Source organism: Colius striatus, chromosome 3 (genome assembly GCF_028858725.1).
Source record: "Colius striatus isolate bColStr4 chromosome 3, bColStr4.1.hap1, whole genome shotgun sequence".
Lineage (NCBI taxonomy): Eukaryota > Metazoa > Chordata > Aves > Coliiformes > Coliidae > Colius > Colius striatus.
In genome coordinates, this window is record NC_084761.1 from 22,197,362 (window position 1) to 22,209,764 (window position 12,403).

The following is a 12,403-nucleotide window of genomic DNA, read 5'->3' on the forward strand; positions in this document are numbered from 1 at the left end:
AGCACAAACATCCCAACCTGGTGACAACATCCAGGGAGCAGACTCTTGGGAAAAGCAGAGTCCTCTCCTCCTAACCTGCCAGGTCTACAAAAGCTGATCCAGTTGTTAGTTATCCATCAGGGAAAAGAAAAGCAGCCCTCTGCTATCATCACAGTAATACACCTATGCTAGCGTCGCTTGCTCTGTTAACTGCACTGACATCTACTAATTGATTTCTCTGATTACCCAGCCCTGTGGGAACGAGTGTGCAGCCGTCCCACGAGTATCTCCTAGGTTGGGATGAAGCATCTCTGCCATCTGGCCCTGACTCCATTCCTTTGTGTAATTGATTTCTCAAAAATCTCGTTTGCTAGGGAGTCCTCCCCAGTAAGCTCTGAGCACGTATACCAACATCTCAGACCCACTGTGAACATTAGTCTGGCTGAGCGGAAGAGACTGCTTCCAGAGCATAGAAGCATGTTGGAGGGAGCCTGCATTGACTTCCATCTTGCAGCCCTGGTAAATTTATGTTCATAAACACATTTTTTGTGAAGAACCTACAACATTAAGATCATCCAAGAGAACTTACAGACATGCTCCAGCTTATCTACGTATGCTGTTTTCCAGAGCCTGAAATCAGCCTTTTAAACCTAGCTTGTGGAAAGGCTGGAGGGCTGAAGTGCCACCGCCTGGAAGATCATATTGTGTCTTTACTGTAAGCAGGAGGGCCCCGTGGCTTTGTGAACCACACAGATTGCCAGTCTCACAAAGAACTGATGGGGCTTAGAGAGGAAGCTTAAATTAGTGTAGAAGTACAGCACTTGGCTTCCTAGGATTGTAAAGATTTAACTCACCAGGAAACTGCCAGATCTATAACAGTGATATATGAATGTCAGCAAGCGAGAAATTTTTCTTCATTTTTCCAAAGAACTGAATAAACAGCAAGGACACTTGGAGCAATAAATAATGATTTACAACAGCAGAGACAACAAAGTGCTGGAACCATACAGAAAAGTGCAATAAACTGTACACTAGTACTCAGAAGGAGGAGAGCCTTTTGAGACTCATCACTAGGGGCAATGACTCGCATCATAAAATCAGCTTAAAATGCACCATCGAGCTTTAAACTATGGCAGCATCCTTTACACAGATGCCACTTTGTAAGTTGTGGTTTGTGACAGCTGTAGCATTGAATGACAGCTAGGATGTGAAAATAACCGAGCACGCAGCTTAGGGACCTGGGGCAAATGTAGGACCTGAGGCTAAAGCCCAAGCTTGGTACCAGGAAAAACTTCCAGAGGCCTTTAGAGCCCTCTCAACGCTTGCTAATTAGCTTTCTTAAAGTTCTTTGTTAAATCCTAACAAACTACTTTAAGGGGATTACAGTTCTGAAGTGCTAAAAATTGCTGCTTGATATGCTGCAAAAATGTCTAGACAAAAATGTTTTCTGAAGATGCACTAACAAATGTGGTAGCTACCACTTTCAAAACACATAATAAAATGATTTTTGCATCATATTGAGGACTTTTTTGTGACGGGAAAGTGTCTGTACTCCAGCTTTGGGCACAGAGTGTTTTTTTAATGGTCAATGTAATTGTTAGGCACTTCAGAAACATCAATGCTGAAAAAAGACATCTGTGACCTTTCTTGTTCGAGTCTGCATCAAAATAACTTCTTGCATCAAATACAATGGAAAAAATATTACAGAGGTCTCAGGGAATGAGAAAGTATATTTCTGTGCTTGCCCTCTAATCGGAGCTGGGGTTCAGAACAAGAAGGAGAGAAGGAAGAATCGGGTGAGCTGCAGTGAAGTGATCTCTTTATTAAAAAATGGTCCATACTGTGACATTTCAGAGGCCTTGGGCTAGAAGACCAAAAGATCTCTCAAGAGAAAGGAATTTTAAGTTCTACTAAGGACAGAAGGAAGCCTGAGTGTCAATCTATATAGTTTAAGACCACAGTTAGCTTTGGAGGCTTTAAGAACAAGATGTAATTGCTGCATTCAAACTTCATATACAGCAAGCATAACAAGGAATAGTTTCTCAGACAACACAATTTGGTAAATTTTCCACAGCATTGTGGTCTTGAAACACAAATTAGAGATCACTAGATCTTCTCTCTCTGAAAATATATTATCCTAATTTTCATCTTATTGAGGCTACTCTCCAGTTCCAGGGAGACTAATGAAAAGGAAGCAAAGACCTGATGAGTTCCATGTGGAGACTACATTTATGGATTAATCCCAACAGGGAGCAAATAAACCTTATTCCCAGAGCGCTCGGTTGGGACTCGACACAATCAATCGAGGAATGGATAGTTATTTATGACTGTGGCTGCTTTGACTTTCAAATAAACATTTTAATTATTTTAAGTGCTACACTGGAACTTAGAATCTGAGCCCTGTTTTCATTTTGATGGTTTGCTCTCCTCCCTCCTAATCCCAAACCACTCCAGTCATTATGATACCGTGCAAATTATACTGATTTTCAGACCAATAATATTTGAAAGTATCTTTCAAAGTAAAATCCAACAGTCAGACAAACGAGGGAAATGAAAGGAGAAAAAGGGAGGAGGATCCCTTTGAGCAAAGACAGTATAAATGAAAGCAACACCCTCAAACTACCCTGGGCCTAAAGAAGCAGAGGTGCCCAACTCTGAAATCCCCTCGTAATCTTGTTGGCACATCCCGATCCATCTTTGTGTGCTATTTTCTCTGCCTGCTCTTACAAGCAATTTTAATAATCAAAGTATTTAAGAGTGTTTCTTTTTTAACAGTTCTTTTTCAATTCATATAACTGTACCACTTGCATTTCTACCTTTTCCTTCTGGTCTAACTCAACAGGCTTTCCCACACACTTCAGCTATGCCAGCACCATGTGGATGCATTTTTCCTGTGTGTTGGGCTAGGAATTCTTGCCTCCAACTCTGTGAAATCCAGTTTCCTCATTCTAAGCAAGTAACTGCCCAAAAGACAGACTGCACATGGCAGCTGACGGTGCACTGTGGACTATCTACATGTAGCTAGACTGAGGTCAATGAAGCTACACTAATTTTTGAGGAAGGTTTTTAAGCTGGTATAGTCTCTTGCTATAGAAGGAGTGCAGGGGTGAAATCATGACACAAAGGCAGTGCTGGATCTATTCTAGCTGCACCGTCTCCTGCAGCTGATCAAGTTAGTCTCATCTTCATTCTCTATCATGATATTTTGTCTCCCTTTGCTTTCTGCAGGGAGACTGAAAATACAGCAAAAGATTGTCCCCCTAGAAGAACAATTGGACACTAAGGATGGTATTTTTTCCTTCAGCAGGTATCAGGGAGCACGCACATTGTACGGTACCCTCAACTGCTCTCCCTCCTGCAGATTTACACACAAGCCTCCTGGAGTCATTCCCATTACATGTCTCAAAAATAACTTGCCTAACTTTATTTTCAGATTTGGCAGCTCACAACAACAACAACAGCAACAAATAAAAAAAGAAAACATATGTACAATAATTTAGCAAAGGTTTCTGTGATTGAATTAATATTATCTTCCACAGAAAGCAAATTCAGCTTTCCTGACTATTTCAGTGCACACATGCTTGTATTTTCCTAGAGCATTTACCTTTCTTTTCAGTACACAGAGGCTTTGCCACATGAAAGAGAAAAGATGAGGTGTTTTTTTTTTAAATAAATCGATTTGCTAGGGGCTTTATTTATTTTGTTTGTTAGTTTACTTCTCTGGCTTAAAGATTAGATGTTTTCTTTTGGTAAAGCTGGATATACCAACTGGCATTGGCTGTATTAAAATAAGGAAGAACCTCAATCAAAAAGCCTCTCCGAAGGCAAGCTTTCTTGTTAATATGCACCAACATGAAAGGCTTTCTTTTCATCCTATACAACTACAGTGTGTGTAAATTGCAGGGGGCTCATTGGCATAAATCTTGGCTGTGACCTCTGAGGTAAACTGGATTTACATTACTTTCTGACAAGAATTAAATGAAGGCCTTGTGGATATATGAACAGCCTTCTAGACTGCAACAGATGGGCATGAATGTGCTCCCTAGGCAAACTATCAGTGACATCTGTGTCCTCCAAATTCTGGTGGTCTCAGCCAATTAGCAGGCAAAAGGAAAAAAAAAAAAAACCACAACAAAAAAAGCCCCAAGCCAGCCTCTGCACAGCTACTCCAGCCAAAGCTGAAGAAGTGCTTCTGTTTAGAAATAGGATCAAGAACAGCCTCCAGCAGCAAGGAGGTGGTTAGCCAGCTGGGTATAATACAGAGGTAACATTACAGAAAAAGCTGAAGTAATTAGGTAGAACAGATATTAACACAGAACAAACGCCAGCCTCAGCCAAGTCTGCGTAAGGCTAGTGTAATGGGCTAACCATGATGGATTAGCCCTGCTATAGCAAAGAACAGAGTTTTGGCAATCCTAAAAAGCAGAGGAGGGGTCAAAGTGAAGCCTGATGCCTGACATAGCTAAGGCAGGCATTGCAAAAGCCCCACTCCCCAGCCATCTTCAAATCTCCACTACATCTCACTCTCCCTGCAGCAGTGTGAACCACGTACCCACAGAGAAACTCAGCCCATAGGAATCACAGAATATCTTGAATTGAAAGGGACCCATAAGGACCATCAAACCCAACTCTGAGTGCGTCTCCTCAGGCAGATGGGGTTGAGTAAGCGACGTACTCAACGGCCACTGCATCTGCCTGCTCCGAAGTTGAGCTTCGTGCTTGGGGAAGAGCTTTCCTGGGCTTGTTGGTGAGAATGGGGTACCGGGGAGTCCAAATTGATCACTGAACTATGCAAACTCGCTGCTCAAGATCCATGTTTTTAGGCCATTCTGTTATACCAAAGGACTGACCCAGACAAATCCACAACATGCAATAAACCATTCCTTAGGAAACATATTCTCTGTCTCCCAGTTTTTAACAGAGCTCTACAGCCAGTCACACATCCCTGCCATGGCAGGAGCAGGCAGGACCTCTGGCTAAAAGCAGATCTGCAATGGAGCCGGCGCTGGGTGCAGAACAAAAGCACCTGTTGTTTTGCCCTGGTCATGACTTTTCAGAGAGGCCATTTGAGCACTTTCCCCTCACCATTGCTATCTCATGTACTACTAGAGGATGAAAAAAGGGGAATAATTGAGGGGCAGATCAATAAATTTAAGAGTTCTTAAAAAAAAAAAAAAAGACATAATGAATTTGGTACAGCACATATTTTTAGATCAAAGATGCCTTTGAAGTGACAAACCCTTAATCCATAAACTACTGAAGCACTTCCTTTCTCTCCCAAACTACTTATTGTCAAATAAAATGGAAGTTAAGGAAATTATCTTTATCTGAAAATGGCCAAAAGAAGCCATCACCTAATGACAGCCTTGTCAAAATGACAATTGGGGAAATTGTTAGGAAGGGGAGGCCTGTCGACTGGAGGAATAAGCTTGCTGTTTGCTCTAATCTGGTCAGGCAGGCCCCACACAATTCGAGTCAGCTTGCTGTGTGAAACAGCTAAGTCTTTGTCAATGCAAGCAGGGGCTGGAAAGACTTCTCTTTCATGAATATGTATCACCACCCTCCATGTCTACAGAAAAAAACCTTCCAAGTAACAAAATTTAAAAAACAAAACAAAACCACTCTTCCCACCACTAGAAAAGATAAATCCCAGAACAACAAAATCTTAAAGATATGGAGCTGTGCAGAAAGACAAAGCTATTAAGTAATGAAAGCACATGATTTGGAAACAGAGCCAGAAGCATCTTCTTCCCAAAGGCTTTCTTTGGACTTTTATTTCCCAGCAGACTGGGATGAGGCACTTAAGTCACCGCTTGTAAGCACATAAAAGCAAAATGGCCCATCAGGGTATATAGCATCTATCACTGTGTTTTATATCTAGCATTGGTCTGAATGTGCTGCACGGGCACCAAACCCCAGGCCAGGAATATACACAGCTGGGTTGGCAAGATGGAGCCTCACAGGAATGCTTGCTTACTTGTGCAAGGAAGTAAGACCCCACAGCAGGTCTAAATGCTTCCATGGGCAAAGGTTTCAAGTCCAGACAATAAGTCCGCTTTACACCAGGGTAACAAATTTCCTGTGAAGCTTACAAATATATGACATTAAAAAGAAAGATGATTCTAGGTTTTAAAAAACTACATAGGGCACATTAATCCAGTAAGAATGTTCCTTTATGTGCACCAACACAACCGAGGCTTTTGGAAGTGCTCCTACTAAAACAATTTTTGAAGAGATGTTCTTAACCTTCTGCAGCTAAAATCCTTCACAACATCTCAAGTCAGACAGTGTGAATCACAGACCCTCTTGAAGTTTGAGGGATTTTTTTTTACATATATATAATATTAAACTTCAAGCATTCAAAAGACTGGCATAAAACTGAAATAAGAGAGTCAAGTCAAGCCCATTGGACTGCCAGTTGAGCTGACATATAGGCAAAAAGTGCCTTAAAAAAATGAAATGGCTCAGAAATGCATGTCAGAAATATTTTGTCTCTGCAGAACTGATGCTGAAACTCTACTAAGCCCAACCATAGTGTTTGAAGCAATGGAAGGGAAAAACGAGAGAGTACATAGTATTGAACCAAGCCTACACCTGTGGCAGAAAACACAAAGATATTTTAAGATGTGGTGGACTTTGTCCCTGTTGGAGAACTATGACATCATTAAAGCATTCAACAGTGTTTGAAAAGTGGCCTTCAAATATCTGTTGTTATCTTTTTTACCTCTGCTTGCAAAACTGCAAACTAGATCTTAATTTACTATAGACAGCTTGTGATGATATTACAAACTTCATTTTTTCTCCAAGTAGAAAACAGAATATGACAGTTTGACTTCCAGAGGAGGTATCAAGAGACAATGGTCAGTTTTGAGGTTTACAATATTATGCAATGTTTGCTGTAGACATTTCCATTTCATTAGCATATTCTACTCTACATGAAATCCAGCAATGAATGCTGTCCCTGATCTAAGGCTAATCCTCTTTAAAGAGCTACAGGCTATATTACATGTGGCCACAGCCACGGTTATGCCATGGCTGAATCACTTTGAAGCCTATTGAACAGTGTTCCCTTGTGAGACCATAGACAGAGCCATAAAGCAATGCTCCCCGTGCTGTGAAATCCCACTGTTTTCACCAAGAGTTTCTGTAAGTGACAGACCCTCCCTAGTCCCAAGCAAGGGGAGGCACAAGAGGGAAGAGATCTGTGGCTGCCTTCACCACCTCTCAACGCTGATTTACAACTGGAGCCTATATGTAAACAAATGCCTTGTTTCTGAAACATCATCAAACAGCAACTGCTCCAAGGGGGAGTGGGGGGCAGAGAGATGTTACCAGAACAATAAAAGGTAAAGATGAACCAGGTACCTGCTTCCTTGGGCAAATCTCGCCTCTCAAAGTCCAGCAAAGCTTTTGAAATACTGCAGGTTGCAATGGCTCAATCTGAAAGGGTGACAGCCAGTATAACCTGGAGTGAGAGAGAAGATGCCTAAGTAAGAATATTTACTAAAATGTGGTTCCCTCTTGTCTTCTCTTTCTGCCGCTATTCCACCTTAGATCCCTTGCTGTGGGGAGGCTCCCATTTATTCCAGCAAGGTTCACATTTATTTCAGGTCAGTTTTTAGGTCACTTGGTTTTAGGATGCCAGTTTGAAGGCAAGAGGAATACCAAACTGATCCACTAGAAACTACAATTAAAGCCTATGTCTGAGGAAAAAGAAAAGTGCTGTATTGTACCAGTAAGCTCCACAACAGAAAGACATCACAAGTAGAGTAGTTCAGGACATGATCATATATATCTTTAAAGAGAAGAAATTAAAAAAGGTTATGTACCTTCAAGGCAGGCTGCATCTCTCACAGCTGGGTGCCCTTAAACTGAGATAATGGAATAAAGTTCTTATTGCCACACAGCACAGAATGTGGAATCTTTAATATCTTAACATCTGTACAAATTCAAAGGGAAAAAACCCAACCATGCTATATTCTCCAGTTGTGCTACCTATCAGCAAAAGACAGCTTATTTTAGTGCTTGTCTTTAACTCTCAAAAATAACTTTTTCTGTTCAATCCCAGGTTTTGAAGGGAGCTGGAAAGGTTGGTTCCATTCAGTCTGCACTATATACATGAAGTTGTCTCTATGTAAAAGTGTCAAACCAGACAGAGTGAGATTCAGTGCCTATGGTAAAGTCTTGGTCCTGGTGAAGGCAATGTTTAAGCTTCTTGCTATCTCATCCACAATGTCGATAATGCAACACATCTAGAATTGCGAATATGTACCTAGGAGACAAGAGGACATCGTCCCTCATGTGGCGAACGTGAAGAAGTACAGGGATGGTGTTCTGGAGGCTATTACAAAGTGTGCTCAGCTGGTGAAGCTCCTGCTTTCAACCAAACCATTTAACTGGAGTGTGTATCAATTGTTGCAGTTTTTACACTCCAATGGATTTGCTTCAAAGCAAGAAGAAACGGATTTTTTTCTAATACAGCAAGTAGACTTTATCATTGTTAGAACCTTATAATTTCCCAATACAGCATTTAAAATACTGGCCACTAGCCAAACTATGTATTGAGATGCCTTTGATTACTGCTGGTACCTGGCCACTTTGACAAAGCACAGCTTCCTCCATTTAGTTCTTTAGAAGAGGAAACAGCAAAGACCAGAAAACATCAAACTGAAATGCAAGGATCATGATTTAGAGGGAATATCCTTACCTCTACTGTAACATTTCTAGGAAACCTGGACTGTTGTTCCTTGCAAAGCATGCTGTTGGTCTCTTAACAGTCACAGTTGACTGGCAGAATTATAAAGGTTAATAAACGCCCAGTCAGTGGTTGTAATATAGCAGTTCAAGCCTTCCCTTGTTCAGATCTTCAATGTAAGATTTGGTGTGAAAGACAGAGCTTCCACTTCCTGGCATGCTCTGCTACACAGAACTCAAAGTCAAGGTGTCACACTGTTCCGAGATACTGATATCAACACAGATTTGTCCTAAGCAAGACTTGATAAGGTCTGATCTCACGGAGCTGGTGAATCTGACAAGGTCAAGAACAGAGATATCATAAAGATATCACAGGTCATATGTGGGAAGTTCGCAGCATATCTGTTGGGCGTGGAATCACAAGAGCTGCATTCTTCTTGGAGGTAATTACAGAAAGAAAAGCCTCGTCGATCTGCCAAGTATTTTATCTTTCTAATTTGAGAGAAGTTCCATAAAATAACAAATGTAGGGAGATGCATATGCCAGCTAGAAATGCACTAAGGGAGAAACACTTCAACTGGTACATCACCTCCACATACAAAGATGGGAGATGACCACCAAATAACCGAAAGCTAGACTCACGGCTATTGATAAACAAAGAGAACTCCAGCAGAGCTCACCAACATAAACCTCACAGCTTTCTAACTATTATTAGAAGATACAGAGGAATCCTGCAGGCATGGTTACAGCCAGCAGCTGTGCACAAACTACCCAACCTCAACATGTTTCTAAGTTGCACAAATTATTTTTTCATTTTGAGCTCTGCTGAAATTCATGAAGATGCTCTTCTCTGAGAAACGTGATGCCCTGACACACGTAAAACTCCAGGCTTTATTCCAACTTCCACTCCCCCCAAAAAAAGACAATAGGGAAGAGCTGACAATATTTCTTCAGTATCAGGGCTAAAAGATAATTTAATTTTGAGCAAGAAAGAAACACCTTCTTTATGGCATTGAACTTCCCTTACTCTTCTTTTTACATTTCTTGTCCCATGAAAGCTGGAATTACGGGAGCTTCTCTCCCACCACACTGCAGCAACTCTTCTCCAGAGACATAGCTGTCAGTAAGAAGGGGTTCCAAGTCACAAGGAACATCTCCACCTCTTTCCACAGCATCCCTGATGCACTTTCTTTTGACAGCCTTGAATCTCTACCAGTTATTTACAGAGAGAGCAGCCATCCTTCCAACAGAATAAGGAGGGAAATGCTGAGGACCTACTACTGGGTCTTGCCAACACGGATCAGTCTGTTCCACCTCCCAGTCTCTTTGTAGTGTTTATTTCCTTGCTGCCCCATGACTGTATGGTTTTACCTATCTTGTAAGTCACCTCACGGGTGTCTAGTCCTGAGCAGCATAAGCAGAATTAAGGAGGATTAAGGGCAGTGAGATGGGATGAAAGGGAGAGAATTCAGAGGGAGAAAGGCCCCAGAGAAAAAACACAGAGTGGAGGGAGTGACAAAAAGGGGAGGAAAAACAATCAGAAGGATGGTAAGAGGGAAGAACACAGTGAGAAGAGCACGAAGATGAGAGAGAGACTGAGAGAGCAGATCAGCAGGAATGAAGCGAAGGAGAGAAGCCAGAGAGGTTCAGAAGGAGGACCAAGAGCACACCACAGTATAGAAAGAGGGGAAAAAAAAGAGAATAGGCAAAAAAGTAAATAAACATAGAGGGAACTTGTGCTCTCTCTTCTTCCTTTGGAAGACTTTCTCTCTGCTTCATGGAGTGGAGCTGTTCTTGGCACTGTGATCTAAAAGCAAATGCACCTCCTTTCTATGCAGCTCTCCTCCCTCTCACACTGAAATCCATCTGAATATCTTGCTTTATCTTGGAGAACGGCCTCTCTCTTTTCTGTTTGTACGTGAGACACTTAGTTGCTGTACGGTAACAATAACTCATTGCAGACCCTAGCTATAGGTCATTGTGTACCCTGTCACACCCTTCCCAAACAGAGTTTGGAAGTTGCCACTGCCGTTATTACCATTGAGGTACAAGCACTACAAAAGCTCTTGCAATAGCAAAATGAAGTTTCTAATGTAAAAAACCAACCAAACAAACAAAACCAAAAAAAACCCCAACAAAAATCCACTCTCCTCCCCAGAAGACAAAAAACCCCAAACAAAAAAACCCCACAAAACACCAACCCCCGCCCCTTCCCAAATAGTGCCTTCCCATGTTTGATCACACATTGCCACCTACTGGCTCCTGCCTCTGTACCCTCAACAGCCCTAAGGTGATTTGGATCCAGAAACGGACTGTGAAGCAGAGAAGAGCAGCAGGAGGGCACAGGTTGATACTTGAATCCAACACGGGTGTCACAGGTGCAGGCAGTGAATACAATTATACCCAAGCATCACTTACTCGCTACAGAGGCAGCACTTGACAGCTTTCGTGTGCATGATGCTGAAACATGAGCAGATTGCTCATGTCCCCATGGCGACAGGCCAACCCTGCAGGCACCATCTCTGTATTTGCCCTAAAACCAAACCCCAGTGTAGTCCAATCCACTGCAAGTATTTCTAATGCAAAGTTTGACATGAGAGATCTCATAAGGTCACAGCATCTGCTTCAGTATTCACATGATGACACCACCAATGAGTTGTACCTGTGAGTGTGAAAGCCAGTAACCAAAAAAGGGCCATCATTATTCAACATTTACAAGTGCCATCACCCTTTCTACCTGCATCTGTCCTGTGACACAGCCAGTGAACCTAAGCACTACATTGGCAGTTTTGACAATCACATGTAAAACTCAGCCTTAGGAGGGAAGAATAAAACTGTGGTGAAATCTTAGCACCACTGAAATCAGGCCAGAGTTGCTGTTGATCCAACAGGATAAGGATACTTTCATCACATTAATTTATATAGTAGAGAGAACTAGAAATTTTCAGTCTGGCCCAGACAACTGCTGGTCTCATACCTTGTGTCAAATATCCGCAGAATGGCTTTTATGCAATAAGAGAGACATAACTATAAAGTACATGATTCCTGAGCATCCAAAAAATATTATCACAGCATTCCCAACTCATGACCAACCAGGCAGACCATTAACAGCCCCTAAGTCCACCATGTGACAGAGGACTCAAAAAAACCCAGACCCAGGGATGTTCTGGTAAGGTTTCTTACAATATGTTAAAGTACATGGAAGAAGCTCAGTAACAAAGGTTTCATACTGAATCATTCAGAAAGAATTAGCTGGAACACAGATATCCAAAGACCATTCTTCTAATCACTAACCAAAATACACTATTACTCTTCTGCCCTACCATGAACTTCCCAGAAAGAAACATATTTGCTCTCACTGACTCTCAGATTTTCAAAGCCAGTCATGACTGAAAGCAATGTAAGAGTTCCTAGCAATTTTCCATTTTCCAGTTTTGCCTATTTAGGCTCTGGAGTTAACTGAAGCCTCGTGAGTCAAGTTGTTAGAAAAGCAATACACCACTGCAGCCAACCACCTCGGTCTTTCAGCCTACACATTATAAATACTTAATTAGTTCAGATGCCTAGTGTCACTAATGTGCAACCAGTAATTGCACAGAGAACCTACACCAGGCACATGTAAGCAGGAAATATCCATCTAAAGTAATGCCTGTGACTTTTCCTAAGCCTTTCTCCTCTCTAGGGATTGGCAAGGCAATAAACACAGGTTTCTGAAAACCAGCCAGCTGGA

General features: G+C 41.8%; 1 protein-coding gene across 1 annotated transcript in view; it reads right to left on the reverse strand.

Annotated features, from left to right (window-relative positions):
- Positions 1 to 12,403, reverse strand: part of ALPK1 (alpha kinase 1) — a 46,230-nt gene that overhangs the window by 33,052 nt on the left and 775 nt on the right. The window lies entirely within an intron of this gene.